Here is a 17,035-nt window from a genome sequence, read left to right as displayed (position 1 = left end):
CCTGACAGCGCACACAACCTGTCTTTATAGCATTCTTCTCATTAGGTTTTTATATGTGACAACAGAAAGCTCAAAATAATTTTACACCAGGCAGGAAATTCTAACTTCTCCAAGCCTAGAAACCATAAGGCGATGCTAAAACAGGCCTGAGAATGAGACTGGTGCCTTATGGCTTCAGTCAGAACATTTTTGAGGGGGTGTTGAGAAGAGGGGAAGTGCAGGCAAGTCCTAGGCTACATGATCACACAGAAATGAAAGTGAGAAACAAAAGACAGCTTGTACTCAGCAACAGTCAATTTTATTTCATGAAGCCTCAAAAACTATGCAGAATATATTGCTTGAAACAGAGAATGTTTACAAACAAGTCCGGGCATCACAAAATATTTGATCTGATAATTTTGTGAACCCACAAATTTCACTTTGAAGTACTTGCTAACATTTATCTGACCTTGCTATTATGAAAATCTCTCTCAGTATTTGTGAGGATGGAAGATCTGAAGGATTTTGTTTATTTTTAAATAAAAAGTACCCCAACCGAATAAAAAAATGATCCTACTTCATGCTGCCTTACTGGATAAGCAGGTCTATCTAAACCAATTGCACTCCTCATGGAGTAAAGTATAACACAATATGGGTGCGTCTAGACTGGGAAGATTTTTTTTTTGCGCAAAAACTTGCCAACTGTCTACACTAGCCATTTGATTTTGCGTAAGAGCACTGACGTTCTACTGTCCGAAATCAGTGCTTCTTGTGCAAATGCTTTGACACTCCTGTTTGGGAAAAAGCTCTCTTGTGGAAATGTTTTTGCGCAAAAGGGCCAGAGTAGACAGGCAGCTAAGACGTTTTGCGCAAAAGCAGGCTAAACGGAAAAAAGCCCTACTGGACGCTTGGAGGCTCCGTAGCCACAATCAGCTCCCGGACTTCCTGGTAACCCGAGCCCCCTTAAAGCAGATGCAGGCTGCTGAGGTCACAAGGCAGGAGCCCATCTCCGACCTCTGGCCAGAGGTCTGCCACGTGGCTCCTGCCATCCAGCAGACACCCCCAAGCACGATGGCAGCTCCAGGTGGGGATCAGCCACCCACACCCCCAGCATAGGAGGCCCCCAGGGCCAGAAAAAGAAGGGCCCCATCCTGGTCCTCAGTGGAGCTGGAAGCCCTCCTGGACCTCTGGCAGGAGGAGGAGGCCCTGCATGAGACCCGCTTCCGGCGCCGGAACGCGGAGATCTTTGCCTGCATGGCCCAGGCGCTCACCCAGCAGGGCCATACAGCCCGAACCCTCGAGCAAGTCTGGGCTAAAGTAAAGGAGCTGCGCCTGGGCTACGTCCGGGCCAGCGAGGGCCAGGGGGCAGGAGCCGACACCTGCCCCCATTACCAACGGCTCCATGCCATCCTGGGCCAGCCAGCACCGCAGGCACCGGACGTCCCCGTGGACAGCAGCATGCGCCCCCCCATAACCAGGACCACCGAGGCGGGGGAAGAAGACATCAGCAGTGCCACTCTGCAGGCTCCCTCCGGCAGCCCCGATGTCTCCTGCGCATCCTCGGAGGCCGGGGAAGGATCCACCGGTGAGTGTTGCACTTTGAACTCACAAGAGCGGGGGAAGTGTTGCACTTTGAACTCACAAGTGTGTGGGGGAGAGTACATCACTCAGGCCACATGAGCTGCACGCTGTGTAGCATTAGGCAGTAAGCAGCACGTGCAACCACGTGCAGCCTGGTGACCGAGAGGGATGTGGCCACGGCAGGCAGCTGTGTGGGACCGTGCTGCTCACGCACATCTGGCAGGACCAGGGGGGAAGGGTGGAATCTCGGATGGAACCAGCCAGGGTCCCAGGGACTCAGGCCAGAGCCTGCACCTCTGCAAGGGTGCAGCACGCAGAACGGCTCATTGTCCCATGCCTAATAGTGATAGAAATGTAGCCGTGTTAGTCTGGGGTAGCTGAAGCAAAATGCAGGACAATGTAGCACTTTAAAGGCTAAGAAGATGGTTTATTAGATGATGAGCTTTCGTGGGCCAGACCCACTTCCTCAGATCAAATAGTGGAAGAAAATAGTCACAACCATATATACCAAAGGATACAATTTAAAAAAATGAACACATATGAAAAGGACAAATCACATTTCAGAACAGGAGGGGGATGTGGGGGCGGGGGGGAGGAAGGAAGGTAAGTGTCTGTAAATTGATGATATTAGAGGTGGGGAGAGTGGGATGTTTGTGAGTTAATGGTATTAGAGGTGATAATTGGGGAAGCTATCTTGGTAATGGGTAAGATAGCTTGAGTGTTTGTTCATTCCTTTTTGGAGAGTGTTGAATTTTAACATGAATGACAGTTCAGAGGATTCCCTTTCAAGTGCAGATGTAAAGGGTCTTTGTAGCAGAATGCAGGTGGTTAAGTCATTGAGAGAGTGTCCTTTCTGGTTAAAATGTCAAGAAACTGTTTTTTCTTTGTGATCTTGTCTGATATCTGTTTTGTGGGCATTAATCCTTTGGCGAAGTGTCTGAGATGTTTGTCCAATGTACATAGCAGACGGACACTTTCAGCACATGATAGCATAGATTATATTTCTGGATGCGCAGGAATATGTGTTCTTGATCTTATAACTCACTTGGTTAGGTTCAATAATGGTATCAGCAGAATGAATATGTGGACAAAGCTGGCAACGGGGTTTGTTGCCAGGGAAGGTACCAGGGTTGATATTAGTGTGGTATGTCCTGTGGTTGTTGGTAAGAATCATCTTGAGGTTAGGTGGTTGTCTATAGGAGACTATGGGTCTGTCTCCCAGAGCCTCTTGGAGTATGGTATCCTGTTCCAGTATAGGCTGTAGTTTATTGATAATGTGTTGGACAGGTTTAAGTTGGGGGTTGTAGGTGATGACAAGTGGTGTCATTCATGTTAAAATTTGACACTCTCCAAAAAGGAATGAACAAACACTCAAGCTATATTTCCCATTACCAAGATAGCTTCCCCAATTATCACCTCTAATACCATTAACTCACAAACATCCCACTCTCCCCACCTCTATCATCATCAATTCACAGACACTTACCTTCCTTCCTCCCTCCCCCCGCATCCCCCTCCTGTTCTGAAATGTGATTTGTCCTTTTCATATGTGTTCATTTTTTTAATTGTATCCTTTGGTATACATGGTTGTGACTATTTTCTTCCACTATTTGATCTGAGGAAGTGGGTCTGGCCCACGAAAGCTCATCATCTAATAAACCATCTTGTTAGTCTTTAAAGTGCTACATTGTCCTGCATTTTGCTTCAGCTGTTCCATGCCTGGCTGTGAGGCACAGTCAGCTGCTCCTGGGAAAACCGCAGCATCACACCCCTGTGAGCGTGGACCCCACTGAGCCCCTCACCTGCTCCTGGTGCCTTGGCTGGCTCCCGAGGGAAGTCCCCACTGCGGCCACACATGTCCCTGGCTACGTGTGTGATGGCTAATGGGAGGGAGAGGGAAGGAAGCGCTCGGGCCGGCCCTAGGGCCACCTGAGTTTTGCTGCAAGGATGGTACACTCCCCAGTCACCCCTGGTTCCATCCAGGAGACATCCCACACGATGGGGATCTGAGAGCCCAGACCACGTCTGTCAGATGTGCTCCCAGGCACTGTGTGGGGATTCATCTCGCTTCCTGTCAAACACCATTGATTAGCTCAAAGCCTCAGCCTCCACTGGCAGGGAGTTCCACAGGTTAACACAACACAAGTGCCCTCCCACCCTCCATGGGGCCAGGACACAGACCGGTGGTTCCAATACATGGAGGAGAACCCTACTCCAGGGGCGGTCCTGTATGCAAACATACAGCACGAGGGGGAGGGGAGTAACTGAGTGGGCCCAAGCCACACTACTTGGTGTGGTGTCACCTGGGCTCGGGGTGGAGGGCATGAGGTATGGGGACAGTGGCTGGGCTGCCTGACTGACCCATCCTTTCTTCTCTTCCCTGCAGTGGGACCAAGCACAAGCTGGGGACCCTCTAGTCCTGCAGCAGCAGCGGCAGCAGCAGCACCCACAGCCCCCCAACCACCGAGGTAGTGGCTCCGCCACTGGGACCAGCTCCTTCAGCACCACGTGCAGGCCCTCGAGCGCATCAAGGCAGCCATCACTCGGCGCGTGGAGGCAGACCTGCAGTGGCGCCAGGAGGCCTGGGCGCCTTCCAGGTCCAGTGCGTCTGCATGGCGGATTCCATCGCAACCTTCACCGCCCACATTGGCCATGCTATCCATTATGGCATGGCCTTGCCCCATGCCCCCGCCATCCCTCCCCTAGCACTGCTCCTGGGGAGGGGAAAGAGTAGGGGATGGGAGGGAGTTGTAAAAGGAGACAAAAGGCAACCCTACTATGGGGCCTGGGCGAACATGTTCGTCAGGGCCTCCCGGATGCACACCCCATCCTGGTGCACCTAGCAGATGGCAGCTGTGTGGGGCTGTTCATAGGCCTGGCCCTCAGCTGCCATCCATGTGGGGAGGAAGGCCTCCCCACTCCACTCCACAAGATTGTGGAGCACGCATCATGCAGCCACTACCTCCGTGGCATTCTGCTCACCCATCTCGAGACGGGTGAGCAAACAATAGAAGCGGGCTTTCAAGTGGCCGAAGGCGCACTCCATGTGATTGCGGGCCCAGTTGAGGCGGTCGTTGAACCGGGACCGGTTCTGGTCTGGCCACCCCATACAGGGCCGCATTAGCCAGGGCAGCAGGGGGTAGGCCGCGTCCTCGACGACACATATGGGCATAGGCACATCCCCAACAGTAAACTCCCATTAGGGGAAGTAGGTGCCCGCCTCCAGCCTGCAAAACAGGCCAGAGATGCATAGTATGTGGGAGTTGTGTGCCCTGCCGGACCAGCCCGCATAAACATCTAGGAAGCGGCCACAGTGGTCCACGAGGGCCTGGAGTACAATCAAGCAATACCCCTTCCTGTTCATAAAATGGGCCACTCGATGCTCTGGGGACTGGACGGGGATGTGGGTTGCATCCAGGGCTCCCCCGCAGTTGGGGAACCCGAGGGCAGAGAAGCCGGCCACGATGGCGTCCACATCATGCAGGCGGATGACTCTTGGGAGCAGGATATCATTAATGGCATGGACGACCTGCAGAAGGGTGCCTAGAAACACAGGGGAACACATCACATAAGGCAGGGTGAGTGTGTGCTCCCTTGGGCCCGCCTCCCCCGTGATGCTCTCTGTGCTCACTCACACACACACACACGCACACAAACACCAGGGCCCTCTCAGTCCACACCCCTCTTCCCCACCAGCAGGCCTGTGCAAGGGAGGGATGGCCCAAACCCCTGAGTGATCCAGCCTGGAGTCTTGGCTGCCCCTGGGCATGGAGTGCAACACCCTTCCCCCACCCCACTCCACACTCCCCCTGGGACTTACCTCCATCACGACGACACCAACGGTGGATCTGCCCACCCCGAACTAGTGTGCCACCGATCAGTAGCTATCCGGGGTGGCCAGCTTCCATAGTGCAATGGCAACTCTCTTGTCGACAGGGATGGGTGTCTGCAGCCGGGTGGTGGCTCTCTGGAGTACAGGGGTGAGCCAGACACACAGCTCCAGGAACATCCGCTTTTGCATGCGAAAGTTCTGAAGCTATTGCTGGTCGCCCCATTGCCCCAGGACCAGCCGGTCCCACCAGTCCGTACTGGTGTCCAATCTCCACAGTGGCCTCTCCACCCTGGGGTGGGGATGCCACAGGGACGCCATGGCCTCCCTGGTGAGGGAGTCCAAAGCGATCTGCACCTCCAGGTCCTGGAAAAGGAGAGCAGCAGCCTGGAGCAGCAGCTGCAGGCACTCCAAGATGGCTGGAAGGGGCCAGAGCAGGCACATGGCCACCCCTGGCTCCATGGCAGAAAAAACAAGGGAGATGGAAAAAAAACAAGCAAAGGCACTAAGTGACAAAAGGCAGTGGTGACCAAAAGGCAGAGGGCAACCACCAAAACTGCTATGGCTGACAGTCCCTGCAAGAGGTCCTATAGCACGCAGCAGGAGAGAAACAGCTGTCCAGGAAGATCCCTTTAAGCACATGTCTCAAAGGAGATCCAGCTCCCACCCCCGAAAAGGGCTGGTGCCCTTTTGCCCTCTTCAAAATGGTTCCGGGCTTCTGCTTCTGCGCAAAAGCATCCCGCCAATGTAGACGCGCTTTTGCACAAAAGCGCATCGTTATAATGATAACTGGGACCAATCTAGACGTGCTTTTGCGGAAATACTTTTAACGGAAAAATTTTTCCGTTAAAAGTATTTCCGGAAAAACATGCCAGTCTAGACATAGCCTATAAGCATAGAGGGCAGAACTAAGTCACAGCTGGGTTATGGGCAACCAGACTTAGTGGTTGTACCAGGAGTCCACAGCCACAAGAGTGGAATCAATCAGGCAAGATTAATCAGGCCAGATCAGTATACTAGAGTTCAGAACAGGCCTGTACAACATATGGCCCATGGGCCTCATGCAGCCTGCAGGGGCTCACTGTGCGGCCCGTGACGACTACGGGCGGCGCGACCCTATCTGATCCACCAGCCAGGCGAAGGAGCAGAGAACCAACGGGGCAGGGGAAATGTGGCGATTCTTGCCACCGGGCTGCCTGTGTGCAGCTACGGCATGAGGAGGCAGGGCACGAGCCAGAGGGTGGGATGCCAACAGATGCCAGGACGCTGGCGTGATGTGTCATCGTGATGTCACAGCCGGCGACCACCAGATTAAAAAAGGCTCTGGCAGCCCTGCAAACTGGAAGGCAGAGGCCAGGTAGGGGAGGGGAAGGAGCTTGTGCTCAGGGGAGGGGGGCAGGTCAGAAGAAAGGGGAAGGCACCAAGGGGCAGGGTGCAGGAGAGACAAATGCCAGGGGACCAAGTGCAGACAATGAGGAAAAGGGCAGGAGGGGAGGTGTTAGTGGGAGGAGGGACAGGGTGATGCTAGGAGAGGAGAGGGTAAGGGCATTGGGAGCCGTTGTTGTGCAGGCCTGATTTAATTGAAAAAAATCTTAATAAAGTATCACCCTGCCCCCCCCCCCCAACCTACCCTTGTGGCCTGCAGCTGTTTTCTTTGGAGTAATATGGCCCTCGCCACTTTCCGAATTGTGCAGGCCTGGTTCAGAAGCAGGAGACAAACTGAGATTAGAACCAGAGGTCAGACACCAGAAGTCAATCCAGGTCAGGATGCCAGGAAGTCAACTGGGGCATCAGGAGCAGGAAGCATAAGACACATAGTCCAGACATGGGTAACTCTGTTTGTTTAGGCAACTTCCTGTTCCTGCTGCTGGCTTAAGTGGATTCAGAAGGTCAATCAGCTGTTCTGGTACTCTGTCAATAGGAACTATGCAGCAGAGTCTTACACTGGGGTTAGGCTTCATATGTCCTGGGCAAGTGGTTGTCAGCACATTGTCAAGTAGAGGGTCAGCATATGGGTGCTCCTACGAACCCTGCAGACCTGGGTTTAAAGCTAGTGGGCCATGACATCACCCCAGAGATGTTTACTTTCTAACATTCCAGGGCTGCTCCCTGATTCTGCCCCAGGCCTTCCCCCATTCCACCCTTTCTCGTAAGATCCCATTGCTACCCTGTCTCTTCCTGCCCTGATCCTCCCTCCCATGTACCATGATTTACCATTATCGATCCTGGAAGTTAGAACTTTTTGGTCCCTGTGTTCCTCCTGACTTTGTGTGTGAAAACGTCTGGGCTTTATGGAAAAAATAAGTGTTCTCAGTAGGGTTTTAGGAGTGAACCAAGGAATACTGGGTAGATTGTAAGGACTCGAGGGAGCTAGAGCTCAAAGGTGACCAGGCTGTTTTGTAAGTGAATGTGATATGAGCCAAGGCTGCAGTGAGCTAGTTCCCAAGAGGGTTTGTCTGTGCAGAGGTGTTCTGTAAAAAACCATACCTTTTGTCCTATGCATAATGCCTTATTACCTATGCATAAGGCTACATTTTAGTTCACTGGCAGTAAACAAAAGTTCTTGGCCTGTCCCCTGTCCATGTCTCATACTATAAACCCCTTACTAAGCCTTTGTGCTTTGGGTGGAGGCAGCCCAGGGGTGTCACAGGTGCTCTGCAGGGGAGAGAGCAGCCTGGGGGTGTTATGTGTGCTCAGGTGGGTATTTGGTGGTCTAGGATGCCCAGTGGTGCTGAGGGTGTTGACAGTTCTGGCAGACTCCCTACCTGGCTCTGCATGGCTCCCTGGAAGCAGTGACATGTCCCTCCCTCAGCTCCTAGCTTGTGTACTGCCCCCACCCAAGTGCCAACTCTTCTGCAGAGGCAGCACCTAGGGGTGGAGGCAGTATGCAAAGCCACCTGGCTATGCCTAAGGAGGATATAGTGCCACTTCTGGGGAGTCCCCCAAGGATAGCACCACACAGAGTCCTCACCCACCTCACACCTCCAGTCCTGAGCCCCCTCCCACACCCAAACTCCTGCTGGTGCTGCAGAGGGGAGCACAGTGACCTGAGAATGCCCCAGAAGCAGCCATATGGCTGGCCCAAGGGCTGCCTGAGCTGCTCAGGTGCCTCCAGCCACCCATACCAGGTTTGGTATCACAGAGTCATTGTGGTCCAAACAAGCTGTCATGGCTGTGTGTGGACAGCCACACCTATTGGACAGTGCCAGAGTCCACAGTCAGGAGTCAAGAGTCAGCTGGGCCAGAAGCAAGAGACAAACTGCAATCAGAACCAGAAGCCAGATGCTAGTGGTCAAGCTGGACTGGAATGCCAGGAAGTCAATCTTGGGGAGCAGGAGCAGGAAGCACAAGACACACAGTCCCAAACATGGTGGATCAGTTGTTCAGACAGCTCCCTGTTCCTGCTGCTGGCTTAAGTAGTGCCAGCTGGAATTCCACCAATAGGACTTCAGGGGCAGAGCCTCACACTAGAGCTGGGCTTCATGGGTCCCAGGAAAGCAATTGTTAGCAGTTTTTGGTGCATAGCTGTTCCTGCACACCTACGTTCATGGGTCATGATAGGAAGGGACTGTTGTAATCATTCTAGCCTGACCTCCCATGTAACATTAGAACATAAAGTTGCCCCACAATAATTCCTAGAGCACAGCTCTTAGAAAGACATCCAATTTTGAAATTATTAGTGATGGAGGACCCCCCGCTACAACCCTTCTTAAATTGTTCCAATGGTTAATTCATCTATTAAAATGTACAGATTAGTTACACCTTGAATTTGTCTAGTTTCAACCTTCAGCCATTGAATTTTGTTGTATCTTTCTCTGTGAGTCTGAAGTGCCTATTTATAAATATTTGTTCTCCATGTAGATACCGATAGCCTGTAATCAAGTTGCCCTTTAATCTTCTCTTTGTTAATCCATATAGATTGTGCTCTTTGAGTTTATCACTATAAAGCACATTTTCTTACCCTTCCGTCAGTCTTGTGGTTTTTTTAAAATCATCTCCAATTAATCAACCTCCTTCTTAAATTGTAGACACCAGAAGTGGACACAGTATTCCAGCAGCAGTTGCACCAGTGTCAAATACCCTAGTCCTACAATGGATTCCCCTGTTTAAACATCCATTGATTTGGTTAGCCCTTGTGCCACAGGGTCACACTAAAAGCTCATATTCACCTTATTCACCACCACAACCCTCAAATCATTTTTTCAGAGTCACTGTTTTCCAGAATGCAATTCTGTAAGTATGGGCTACATTCTTTTTTCTTAGATGCTTATGTTTATATTCGCCTTTTTAAAACACATTGTTTGCTCATACCCGATTTACCAAGTGATCAGTCTGAATCAGTGTCCTGGTCTCTTCATTTATTTACCATTCCTCTCATTTTTGTGTCCTCTGCAAACATTATCACTGACGATTTTATGTTTTCATGAGGTCATTGACAAAAATATTAAACAGTATATGGCTAAGAAACAATCTCTGATCTGAGGGAACCCATTGAATTACCTGCTCTCAATGATAATTCTCCATTTTACATCATGCTTTGATCCCTATCAGTTAGCCAGGTTTTAATTCATATGATATGGGCCATATTAAATTAATATCATGCTAGATTTTTAACACAAACATCAGTGCTGCTACATTTATCAACCAAACATGTATTTGCATTTAAAAAATCAAATTAGTTTAACAGGTTATATTTTCCATAAACCCATGTTGATTTATATTAAGTACTTAACTTTCCTTTAATACATTATTCAGTCTTGCCCAGATTGATGTCAGGCTGACAGACCTATAAATTCCCAGGTCATCCCATCTACCTTATAAAAATTGTCCTATTAACTTTCTTTCTGGTTTTGAGAACTTCTCTTGTGCTCCAAGATTTCATGCAAATCAACATTACCGTCCAGTTTGCTTCTCACATTTTTTCACAATGTAGTGATTTAAAAATGTTTAACTTTCGTAGCTGCCATTTAACATCCTACAAAGTTACTAGTGGAGTGGAAAGAGTGTTATCATCATATAGAATGAGAATAAAACATCTGAATATATTCCCCCTAAGCACAGGAAAAAAATATTTATTGAACAAATTTGCTACTCCCATTTTGACAGAGTACCACACCTCCTTGATCCTGTTATAACCATTTATTTTTAATATTCCAATTGTGTGAATCATTCCACCAGGTTTCAGTAATATTAACTACATCAAATTAGTACTCAGAAATTTTATTCCAATTCTTCTTAGTTATTACCCAGTCCCCCAGCATTGGTGTATAGGCATTTCAGGAATTTATTTTCTTCATGTCCTCCAGTTCCTTGATTAATTTGTTCTCAGTGTATTTCTTTTCTGCTGAGCACTCATATCTTACCTCTTTTTACCATCCTCTTTAGCTATTAGTTTAACACCTTCCTGAATACTCCAGCTACTCTGTCCTTGAACTAGATCTGTCCCATTCATTGCACTCCCCATACTGCAGGCTTTTGGGTGGCCCCTGCACTCAGCAGCAACGGCAGGAGTTGCAGGAAGCAAAGCAACCCAGAAACCTGCTCCACTCTGCCCCACCATTTCCCAGATGCATAGTTCTGCTTCTTGCTGCCGTGGTGAAGCAGAGCAACTCCTCTGGGAGTTGGGCTCTGGGGATCATGACACGCTGAGGCCAGATTGCTCCACTTCTCATCATCACAGTGAGTGTGGAAGAGCTCAACCCGTGCTCCCAGAGAGGGTTTGAGGGAAGGGGAGGAGTTGGGGTAGACAGGGATGGTGCAGGGGTGGGATAAGGCAGGGTGGGGACAGAGCAGGGATAGGAACAGAGCAGGGGTAGAGTTTGGGGCAAGTGCAGGAGCAGAGCAGGGTTGGGAAGAGGTGAACGAGGGACACAGCCTGGGGCAAAGCGGAGGGTTGTCCTAGGCCCCACATTCCTTGAGGGACGTTGCTGCCCTGGACAGATTGGTTCTCCTTCTACTGACATGAAAACCCTTCAAACTATATACCCCTCTGTCCTCACTGAAGGTGGACCAATATTTCTGCTTCTGAGGTCATGAAGTAATACAGTATGGTGCGGTGCCACCCACTGCAAAATGATGTGCTTCTGTGAAGTACAATAGTTATTGCACTTTGTGACAGGGTGTGCATATCCTGCACTGGTACCCAAATAAGGCGCACTTTCCAAAAAATGTTGTTGAATATTTAAATATTTTCACAAAGGGGAAAAAGTGTTCTCTGCTGCTATAAACACTAGGGCTGCGTCTAGACTGGCATGATTTTGTGCAAATACTTTTAATGGAAAATTACAAAGTCAGTGTTCTTGCACAAATACTCGTGGTCAGTGTAGACAGGTGGCAAGATTTTGCGCAAAAGTAGTTGCTTTTGCGCAAAATCATGCCAGTCTAGACACACCCAAAGTGTTCTAACATTGAGGGGTTGAAGCATGGGTTTATGTAAATAACTTCAGGCATATGAGTTTGCATACTTCTGTGCATCGATCCTAATGCGCAACAAGAGTCCCAATCCATTTAGATAATGCCAGGTTAGTCAACCATTTTTATACATAGTCTGCTTTGGCTTGTCTTATTTAATACATAGGGACTAATATGTATGTAAGAAGCTCCCATTCCACTCACTGAGAATGGTGGCTAGAACTTAGCCCAGGACTTTCAAGCTGTCCATATGCTTACAGGAAATACACTTAAACTTACTGTTAAACTATTTTAACCAGAGGTACATGTCCATCATAGGATGAAGATATAATGCGCTTATGCTGTTTTAATGTTTTATCTTCTTAGGTGCAGTGTCTCTGTGTAATACTGCCAAAAGAAGTGAGAAGGACTCCAGGTTCACAGTAAGTCCTCTGTCTTTCTTCCAAACTCCTTTAACTGGTGGTCAAATGCTCAAGTCATTAGTTTAACAAAACTTCCACTGATTTCACCTTTACATCTTGACTTTTTAAAATTGTGTCTTCTTTTGTCCTGAAAGATGATTGCAGGCACTATTATCTACCATTTAATTGCTAAGGAATAACTGAATAATTGACCTAAAAAGAATTCTGTGTCATTAAAATCCTTGACTCTCTCACGAACAATTGATCTAATAAAAAATATTACCTCACCCACATTGTCACTCTAATATACTTGACTCAGCACTGCAAACAAGGTATAAATAATATCAATTAGGTGCCTAATTGCTCAATTGCACCCTCTTGTTGAAAGGATATCTGTCATTAATGCCCACAGTTCATAGTGCATGAAAAATTGCACATGCATATATTTATAGCCACAAAATGAAAATATATTTTTTTAAAGCTGTCCCTTTGTGGTTACTTTTCTACCAATTGTTTTTTTTGCCCTAATTCTTCACTTGCTTTCTTTATGCTTTTGAATTTAGCAGAAGCATCTTTAAAACCATGTTTTGCTCTTTATTCAAAATATAATTGAAAGGTGCCTAACTTTAAGGCACCCTAGCTGAGTTCCCAGCCCTTCCCATCTCACTTCACCAATATTTTATCATCTTTCTTTCTGTTTCTCCTGCTTCTCTTTGTTCTGTCCAAAAAAAAAAAAAAAAAGTTTTGAGCCTGGAAAGGGGGCATATTAAGTCTCCAATCTGTACTATGCCTTTCTAAGTCAGGATACAAAATTATATTTGTAAATTACCCATAAAAGAGGGATATCAGAATCATTACTTACATTTAATATATTAGTATTTCAGGGAGCGCTTAGTTGCAGTCTCCTTAGAAGGGATTATGTTTCCCAAATCTCAAAAGACCAGGGAAGTACTATTAAAAGAATAGTCTTTTTTCCCTATTTGCTATATCTTCCATTAGCAATGAGGATAGTTCATATGCAAAGCACAGAGGTCTTTGTTACACCTACAGGAACATTTACTTTCTAAAACAGTTAAATGGTGGCATTAGTAATGCAAACACTTGCACTATATTATTTAATAATAGACACTTCAACCGTAAATTTCCTGTCTGACATGACATGCTGCATTTATTGGCTGCAAGGTTTAAAAACCATGAAACATGTATTGTAATACTTTTAAAAATGGCAGCATCTGGGGAAGAAAATATAGGATGTTTGCTGCTAAAATTTTCACAGAAAAATAAATTGCAATGTTTCTCTGCAAATATGTCTATGTCCAGTGTAACTTTAGGTCACAACAGCCTACTGCAAAGCTTGAATTATGTTTAATTTCTAGATAACACAAACCTATTTAGCAGGGAGTTGTGGGGTGGAATCAGTTCTGTAATGCAGAACATCATGACTCAACTCCTGAGAAAAAGATAAAGAGATTCCCTGTTTGATCTCCCTCCTACATCCAGTCTCTGGCCATATGACATCTAGCCTCTATTACGCTGTAGCTGAATTAACTCCAGCAATTAGAACATTGGACGCTGTACATTAATGATGAATAGCTGTACATTTTTTACCAATTATTTAAATATCCTTATTATTATTAGCTGCTTAGTTGGTATGGTTTCAAGTTATTCACCTGAAATCAAGACTCTTGCCTCAGTTTCTCATTAAGCCCTGATCTACACTAGGGAGTTATTTCAAAATAACTCCCCTTATTTTGAAATAACCAGCAAAGCGCCCACACTACAATGTCTGTTATTTCAAAATAAGGGGATGGTTATTTTAAATAATAACTCCTGCTTTTTGAGGAATAATGCTTATTTCAAAATAGTTATTTTCAAATAGTAGTAGTGTGGACTCCACGGCTGCTATTTCGAAATAACTACTTCCCAAAGTCATTCAGAATAATTACTCCCCAGGACTTCATAGGGTTCTAAGTCGAGGAAGCCAGTTCACATTAAGGGAGCCTGCCCCAGACTAATTTCAAGGCTTCCCTATACTGTGGACATGCTATTTCAAAATAGTTATTTCCGGAGTTATTATTTCCAAATAAGTTATTTTAAAATAATTTCCTACTGTAATCGTGCCCCAAGAGAGAAAAAACTAGGAAGCAATCAACAAAGGATAACTATCCCTTTGGTTTAAGGAAATATTTTGTGGCTGCTACTTTCCCCTCCAACCATACCCAGCTTTACACCTCCAAGTATGGAAGCCTCTCTTGGACTAAAAATAGATATTATCCCTCCTTGCAGCATGGGGGTGGAACAGTGGAGTGAGAGCTTTATATCTGTCTGGGACAGCAGGGGGAAAAAACCTTTGGCCCCTTAAAGGATTGTACCCTCTTTCTCCTTTTTGTGGGTTCTAAGGGCTGGTCTATGCTAAAGCTGTAAGTTGACCTAAGTTATGCTACTTCAGTTATGTAAGTTTTGTACCTGGGGTGAATTTAACTTAGTTCGACTTACACTGGTATCTGCACCGCTTTGCGTCGACGGGTGATCCTTACTTTTCTTGGGAAGCTGGTGTACAGAAATCAACAGGAGAGCCCTCTCCCATCGATTTTACGAGTCTTCACCAGACAGGTTAAAACAATACTGTTGCATCACTCTCAGCAGTGCCAATTTAGTGTAAACCTGGCCTTAGTTTCCTGATGGGCTTGAGAAGAAGGGCTCTGTGACTGATTGCCAGAAGAGTGCAGCACAAGGGTGCTGAGAAGAAAAGCTTCTGCCTTCTAAAATCAGAGTAGAACTAGGTTTGGGAGTTTTGTTGTGGGGCTACTCTCCTTTTTAGGGATACGAAGCACAGGCACCGACTTTGCGCTGTGCTAGAAGGTGCTTGAGTCCTCACTCTGCCCAGGCCCCACCTCCAATCTAGCCCTTCCCCCAAGGCCCTGCCTCGATTTGCTTCTTTCTACCTGCACTCCACTAGTGCCCCACCTCCTCCCAGCCTTGTTCTTACCCCCTGAGCTCCCTTTACTCAGCTTCCAGCATGTCATGAAACAGCTGATTGCGGTGGGCAGGAGGCACAGGGAGGGGCAGATCAGCGGGCCCTCTGGCAGACAGGAGGCACTGGGAGGGAAAGAGGAGCTGATGTTGACCTGCTGGTGGCTGCTCAGGACCCATCATTCTTTCCCCCAAAGTTGCTGCCTAGACTATGAAGGATTATTTTTCTCACTTTCAGATTGGCTCAAGCAGTGTAAAATTGTTTTACTTTCACTTCAGTAGCCCACAGGTCCAGAGGGCAGGTTAGGCTATAAAATTATTTTGTCACAACTTGGCTCATACCCAGTGTGACGGGGTCCGTTATGGGCCTGAGCTTGTGCCCCTCCCCATCTTACTGGTCTCTCGCGTACCTCTAAGGTTGTGGGCGCGAGCTCGTGCCCCTCCCCGAGGGTCACGGCCCAGCGAGCCCTAGTCCACCCCTTCGGTCCAGGAGGTGCCGGTCCCACCTCCCAGGGGTCACTTCCTACTCCGGGTCCTTGTCTCTAGTCCCCCCTGCGGGGGACAGTGTGCAGCATTGTGGGCGGGGGCTAGGGGGACCCAGGCCCACCCTCTCCACCGGGTCCCAGCCCGGGACCCTAAGGGCTTGGGGGTTACCACTCCCTCACCCAGCTGACGGGGTTCCAACCCGTAGCGCGTCAGCCCATGGGCGCCAAAAGATCCCTGTCCCAGGCTGCTTCCTAGCCGCCCCCGTAGGGTCGTCCCTGACCCCCGAATCGCCTGGTCTCACCTCTTCGCTCTCGGCAGCGTGGGTGTCCCCGCACCGGCACGAAAGGGGCTGGGTTGTCTCTTGGCATGCCCTGCCGGGGCCGCGCACGTCCGGCTCGCTCTGCCGGCCCCCGCTGCCTGCAGCTGCCACCGGGCTTTGCTCCCCGCCGCGAGCGGCAGGCGCGTTTCCCTGCCGGTGCGCCAGCGCAGCCATCCCTCCCGGGGTTTCTGCCAGCGGCGGGGCTGTTGCCCGCCCCGTTCTAGTGCGGGCCACTGCTGGCCCGTCACACCCAGTGTAATTGTTCCACAAAGGGTCCAGCTCCCCAGTAAATCAGAATTGGAAAAGGAGTAGGGAAAAGTGTGTGGTATAGTGAGGCTATAACCCCCTCTTCCCAAAGCCATTTAACCCTTGTACAAGGGGATGGCAGTGGAGTCCCAATTATGGTGGTGAGTCCAGGGAAATAGGGCAGAGAATAAATCTCATCACATGTTCTGATGAAACATTTCCTCAAAAACGAATGATTAGTTAAGCCTGAAATTTCCCTGGGAGCAAAGTGAGAGTGATGAACAGCTGATGAACCATAGATTTCCTCCTTGGTTTCCTGCCAGCTTGCCTGGTGGGCTTCTGAATACCCAGATCCAGTGTCTGCAACTCCAGGGCATTGCACCATGTGGACTATGCCAAGGCTGGGGATGCAAAGGCTTCCAGAGTTCTAGGCCAACTGGCTCCCAGACCTGCTCCAGCTCCTGCAGCTTGGTGAGCCAGATGGCCTGGGGAGACAGGCAGCCCAGAGCTCTGGATTTCCTGTTCCTGGAGCGGTTTGCATGCTGAGGCTGCCAGGAACAGAGGCTCTGGGACGCCCCAGCAACTGCTGAGAAAATTTGACATTCTTGCCTGCATCACCACAGTTCACTGTTTAGTTGTAGCCGAGCCCCTGAAAAGAATCATGTCAAGTTTACTCAGAAGCTACCAGGGCTTCCAAGGGAGCAAATTCCGTTTCAGATACACCACAGAGAATGGGAGGAAGAGTCACCTGAAAGCCTGGTCCCTCATGCGACCACTCAGCAGGCAGAACTGGATCAGTGGGCCGTCCTT

At 48.6% G+C, this 17,035-nt stretch overlaps 1 long non-coding RNA gene across 2 annotated transcripts in view; it reads left to right on the top strand.

The window, feature by feature from the left end:
* LOC142827819 (uncharacterized) overlaps nt 1-17,035 on the top strand; it is a 58,081-nt gene that overhangs the window by 10,394 nt on the left and 30,652 nt on the right. For both annotated transcript variants that reach the window (XR_012902579.1, XR_012902578.1), the window contains exon 2: nt 12,167-12,222. This is a non-coding gene — a long non-coding RNA (uncharacterized LOC142827819). The remainder of the gene's footprint in view (nt 1-12,166; nt 12,223-17,035) is intronic.

This window comes from Pelodiscus sinensis, chromosome 3 (assembly GCF_049634645.1).
Source record: "Pelodiscus sinensis isolate JC-2024 chromosome 3, ASM4963464v1, whole genome shotgun sequence".
NCBI lineage: Eukaryota > Metazoa > Chordata > Testudines > Trionychidae > Pelodiscus > Pelodiscus sinensis.
Note: the sequence above shows the minus strand (reverse complement) of the source record. Positions and strands in the feature narration are given on the sequence as shown.